Here is a 6,494-nt window from a genome sequence, read left to right as displayed (position 1 = left end):
ATTTTCTTCATTTTTCCCGACCCATAACGTACGAAAACCCTATTTTTTTCAATCCACTCAACCCATTCAATTAACAAAAATACAAAACAATTAAGATAAAATCTTAATTAACAATAGGTTACCGCCGGTACCACTTCTTTTTCAACGGGTTATTTAATTGGTTTCACTAACTCACTCCATCGTCTCTCTACTTTCTCTCTCTCGTTTTCTCTTATACCATATGTTTTAAAACTTGTATCTTAGTTGTTTGGTATTTTTTTTTAATTGAATGGGTTGAGAAAGATTGAATTTCCGTGTGTTGTGCGGTGAGAAAGATAAAGAATAATGAAAAATAAAAATTGATATTGGGTTTGGTGGATTGGAAGGAATGACTCTTATAGCCTTATGTATATGTATATCCATATATACATTAGTAATGGTGTGATCAGCGCAACCTGACTTACGTAAGTTCCTGAACATAACACACCATGCTCAAAGGTCCACTTCACACGAGCAAAGCCTCGCCCTCAAGATGGTTCAATCGACTTTACACACTCGTTTATACAGTTGCCATTTTCGCACTACTTTATCACCATTCTTGTAACCTCATCTACTCACCTTCTTTAACCACCTTTTTCTTACTCGTCGCTGATCTTGTGCTAGCTTTCTTCTGGGCAACCTGGCAATCTTTCTTCTTTAATCCAGTACACCGTCAGGTTTTCCCTGAGAACCTGGCACAAGTAGCGAAGGAGAGTGATTACCCTGGACTAGACGTTTTTGTTTGCACGGCTGATCCTTTCAAGGAGCCACCAGTCGGGGTGATTAACACTGTGTTGTCTGTGTTGGCATATGATTACCCGACAGATAAGCTATCGGTATATCTGTCAGATGATGGAGGGTCGCAGCTGACATTATTTGCGTTCATGGAGGCTGCTAAATTTGCTAAACACTGGCTACCATATTGCAAAAAGTATAATATATTAGACAGATCACCGGAAGTTCATTTCAGAAAGGATCCATCTCTGTTCCTTGAGACAAATGAAATCAAGGTAAACTTCGTATCTTCCTAGCTATTGCTATCTCAAAATTATGAACAATGAAAAAGAACACATTTTTCACATGGAAAAACTATTCATTATATTGGGGTTATTGCTCTAGAAATCTACAGTAATTAAATAGTAAGCTTAAGTAGGTATGCGTCACGTTATTGCTCTAGTAATTTCGACTTTTTATGCGTTTTATTGTTATTATTTTTTTTTTTTTGGATCAAGACTATCAGTTTCTATTAGGTTTAGAAAATGGTTGGATGATGTTGAATGAGTTTAAAGATTTTAATTAAGGGTTTGATTTTTTTCTTTTTCTTTTGTATAAAATCTAAAAAATTGATTTAGTAATCAAAGAGCTTTCTACCGTTTTGTTTCTATTTATCGTAAAATTACTACTAAGTATCAAAATTTTAAGAAAATTAATAGTACACACCGCTGAATCTACAATAAATTCATTGAGCACAAGTGAATGGAGATAGTCAACTGTCAAAGTTGGCATGCATTGTGTTTGTCATATCAACAATATCATGACATATAAACAAAAGATTGCCACATATATACAAAGTTTTAGGTGAAGGGCATCTATCCCCAACTAATTTGTTCTTTTAGTAAAAATAAAAAATTTAATCATTTTCAATAAAATAAAATAAAATTATATCAAAAATATTGTTGGAAATAATATTATTTGAAATTGGTAATAATGTTATGCATTTATACAATAGAGTTGAAACTTTTGTTTTTCGTAAAATTTTATATGGTTATGGTTTAACTTGTTTCAATTTTGAGTTTATTTATTTATATTAGTATCTTTTGAATGTAATAATTGTTTCAAATATATTTAAAATTTTAATATTTTTTAACAAGTTATAACAGAGTAAAATATTTGTTTTAATAATATCACAACTAATTTCAATTATTTATATATGAATTGTTTGTTGAATTGGTTATATTTATTTAGTAAATATAAATATTAAAGTTATTATGACATAAAGATTTAGACAAATTTTTTTTATTAAAAAAAACATAAATAAATAAATAAATAACCTAGCAATAAAAAAATTATTTATGAAAACCTAAAAACATTATAAAAAATTTATAACTAAATTTTTTTATTAAAAAATTGAGTAAAGTTTCATAATAATCATTATTGTTACAATTTAATTTACTTCATTATTGTTGTAAAAAAAAAAATAGGGTTGCTTCACCCCAGGCGCCGCGCTTGCATTTTCTCCTTTAATTTGATAAATATCAATTGTCGTAATTTTGAATTCATTTTTTTCCACATATTATTTTTTTGGATTTTCTTGTTTTATTAATTTCCATACAATATTTTTAATGTAATAATTGCAATCAATATAATATTAAATGGATATCAATTTCATCAATGAGCATATCTTTTAATTACAAAAATTTTAAATTAAAGTTTGTTAATTTCTTTTGATTATTTATTTTAATTATTTGTTTAAATTTAAAGGATAAAAAACATTTTAATTTTAATAATTTATTATTTTTCTTATTTTGTTATAAATTCAAAGTTATCAATTATTTAGACCTTCATATTTAACTTTATTTTTTAAAATAACTCATGTAATACATATGTTTCACAACTAATGTAAAATAAAGAAAGGGTATAATTGTCTTTCCTCATAAAATTGTTGTGTATAGCAAAATCTTGTTGTGTACGGATTAGCTTCTTTTGTAAAAAAAATATCATGTAGAGTGTTGCGTATTGTTGATAAAGAAAATATTGGAAACGGTTACTGTTAACAAAATACAAGTACTTTTTCTAACAAGCTCTATTTAGATTATGTGATTTTGAAATTGAAAGGGTGTTTGGAATTGCTTTAAAAGCAACTTTTTGGTTTTTTATTTTTCCAAAAAGTTAAAAAAATTGAAAAGTTGTTTGGAAAGAGAAAAAGATCTTTTGAAAACAACTTTTGATAAAAGGAAAAGAAAGCGTGATTCAAAAAGCCAATTTCTGACTTTTGAAAAGCTAACTTTTACCTTTTTTTTACATTCAAACACATTTTAAACTTATATTTTTGAGAAAAGATCTTTTATAAAAAGTTCTTTTTAGAAAAGAACTTTTAGCCTGGAAAAGATCTCCCAAACACCCCTCAATATTAGTAGTGTTATTGTTTAAACATTAATTAACGTAACAAAATTATATCATTCCTTTGCTTGAGAGCAGGCGATGTATGAAAACATGAAATCCACTATTAAAGATGTGATGGACAAAGGAACCATTGATGTTGAGCAATTCAATGACGATCGTACTATCAAAGCTCTCACTAAATGGACTAGTAGATTTACGCGTCACCAACATCCTACAGTCATCGAGGTTTAAATTTATAGCGTATCAAATTTTAATTTAATTACGTTAAATTGCTTCTTTAATCCGTGCATTTTTTAAAGCAAGTTTTAATTATTTATCAAAAATAACAAAGTTTGTATGATAATATTAATTAATCACAAACAGGTTTTACTAAAACGTAACCACGACAAAGATGTGTCGGGTCATTACATGCCGAATCTATTCTATCTAGCACGAGAGAAGAATAAAGCCGCCCCCCAAAATTTTAAGGCAGGTGCCATTAACGCTTTGGTACGTTACACAAATCACATTTACTTTAGATTTTAATCATGTATAGTATTAATTTTCATCAATTATAATTAATTAATTAATTGCTTCACCATTACAATCCCCTTATTTTGTAGCTTCGAGTATCTGCAACATTGACAAATGCACCTATATTCCTTATCCTGGATTGTGACATGTACTCCAACGATCCAAAAACACCACTTCGTATGTTATGTTACTAGTTGTGAGACCCGTATATTATACGGGTTGATTAAAACAAAATGTTAAATACAAACGATTAAATGAGAAATTTATTTGAATTTGAAATTTTAAATAAATAAAAATTATAAGAAAAAAAACATGCAAAAAATAAATAAATTAAAATTATTGTTTAGTTATCAGACTTGTATACTAAACAGGTTAATTATAACAAAATGTTAAACACAAAGGTTTAAACTGTAAATTTGTTTAAAATTGAAATTGATATTTAAAATTTAAAATTTGAAATTAATATCATTATGGTAGGTTTAATTTATGAAAACTAATTAATAATATATTAGAAATGGAAAATTAAATAAATGACGTGGAAAATAAATATATCTCTAAATTATGATAAAATGACATGTGGCAAATTGAATGAGAGGAGGACATGTGGCAAAATCATTCTTATTTATTAGGGTAGATTTCTTGGACCCAACCATCGGTTCAAATTTTGGATTCGTTCAATTTCCTCAACTCTTCGACAACATCAACAAATACGACACTTACACTACTGAACACGTGCTTGAGAACCGAATATGTACCTCAGGAATGGATGGTTTGGAAGGCATGTCATTCATGGGTACTAACGCCTTCTTCAAAAGAGAGGCTCTCACTGGGAAACCTACTAAAGCAAAATGGAAATGGAATGAACAAAATCAATCAGAATATGATTTAACATTGGCACATCGCGTTGCAAGTTGTAGTTTTGAGGAGAACACAAAATGGGGTTCAGAGGTATATATATATATATATTTTGATTATTGTCTACATATAGCAATGATAAGACATTTGCAATTTTTGTTTATGTATTTTTGCGTTTATTACGTTAATTGCAGATTGGATTTAGATATGGCACGTTGGTTGAGGATGCCTACACGAGTTTTAGATTGCAATGTTTAGGATGGAAGTCGGTGGCATGTAGACCAGATAGACCTGCATTTTTAGGAAATATGCCTATTTCCCTTAATGACTTTCTAATGCAAACAAAAAGGTGGTATATGGGTTTACTACAAGTAGCTATTTCTAAATTTAGTCCTATCACATTCGGAATAAGGAATATGAACCCTCTTCAGGCCTTGTGTCATGCATACTTTCAATTCCGTGCCTTTTGGTGTATTCCCATAATCATATATGCCTTTTTGCCTCAATTAGCACTTGTAAACTCCACCGCTATATTCCCAAAGGTGTGTACATATGACTGAAAAGGTTTTTTGAATACACATAGACAAACATTCTTGATTAAGTTATATATGATAAGAAAATGCATACTTTGGTGTGTAGGTATCAGACCCTTGGTTTTCTCTTTATGTATTCCTTTTCCTTGGAGCATATGGGAAAAATCTTGTTGATTATGTGGTGGCGGGATCAACGTTAAAAAAGTGGTGGAGTTACCAAAGAATGTGGTTGATATTGGGATGCTCGACTTACCTATTTTCATTTTTTGATTGGTTGGTTACGTCTCTTGGCATGTCAACATTGGAGTTTAATGTGACAAGCAAAGTGTCAGACAATGAACAAGAAATACGTTACCATAAAGGAATTTTCAGTTTTGGCGTAGAATCACCGATGTTTGTATCAATAAATGTGGCTGTGATTGTCAACTTTTTCGCCTTTTTTATGGGAATTGGGCATGTTTTGATCAATAATGGGAGGGTTGAAGAATTGTTTGGCCAGTTATTCATTACAGGGTTTGGTGTGGTAATTGGTTGGCCAATATTTGAAGGCATGGTATTGAGGAGTGATAAAGGAAAGATGCCTATCAAGACCACCTTGATATCAGTTTGTGTTGCTTTGTCTATTCACTTGTTGTTTTCTTCGGCATTTTAACAATCACCGGATATGGCAATGTTATTTTCACCATATATATTTGCTTTTTCAATTTTAATTGGCATTCTAGAAGATGATGTAAATTTCAGATAGATTGGAATGCATTATGAATGGCTTTCTTCTTCATAGTTGCCACTTGCCACTGATACTTCCCCTCACCACTAATAAGTTTTTTTTTGTTTTTTAAACCACACCTTCTAGAAGCAGAAATACAGCCACAAAATATTAAAAACTGCTACGAAATATTAATTGTATAAAAACATATTCCAACAATATTAAAACTTAATAACATGACATCGATCCAAAATTGCTCCAAATGTTAAGTACAAAATATGTTATAATCTAAGTTCAAAAGAGTTAGATATACATGTCTTAACTTTTAACAAAAAACCCCTAAAACCAGTTATGGATACCGGTTCCATTTCTTAAAACCGATTTACCCAGACCTAAAGGATCTGAAACCCTAATTACCCAAAATCTGGATAAAAAGTCATTCTTTAAACCTGAAACCAAACCAATCCACTACTACTTAGACCGGAGGGTGTGGGAGGGACTCTTCCCTCACTTTTGGTGGGCTATACCCCTCTTTCTCTCACTTTCCTTTCCCTCACCAAAACGGTGGGAAGCTCTTCCCTCACTTTTTTTTAATATATTTCATACATATATTATACTCATTTTGTAGGGAATTAAAAACCATGAATTTTGATATATATTTTTTATCCCACCTCTTTTCCCGCACTCCTTTCCCTCACCCACAGAGTAGTGTTCAAGAGGGGAGGGAAGCTTCCCTCACCCTTTCC

At 30.5% G+C, this 6,494-nt stretch overlaps 1 pseudogene across 1 annotated transcript; it reads left to right on the top strand.

The window, feature by feature from the left end:
* Positions 1-414: 414 nt before the first annotated feature.
* LOC145030793 (cellulose synthase-like protein G3) lies at positions 415-5,822 on the top strand (annotated as a pseudogene). Its single transcript, XR_013676711.1, has 7 exons — positions 415-1,028; positions 3,217-3,366; positions 3,505-3,630; positions 3,744-3,847; positions 4,284-4,602; positions 4,704-5,051; positions 5,149-5,822. The product of XR_013676711.1 is annotated as a cellulose synthase-like protein G3 (transcript).
* Positions 5,823-6,494: the final 672 nt, after the last annotated feature.

Source organism: Lactuca saligna, chromosome 2 (assembly GCF_052625555.1).
Source record: "Lactuca saligna cultivar CGN05327 chromosome 2, ASM5262555v1, whole genome shotgun sequence".
NCBI lineage: Eukaryota > Viridiplantae > Streptophyta > Magnoliopsida > Asterales > Asteraceae > Lactuca > Lactuca saligna.
Note: the sequence above shows the minus strand (reverse complement) of the source record. Positions and strands in the feature narration are given on the sequence as shown.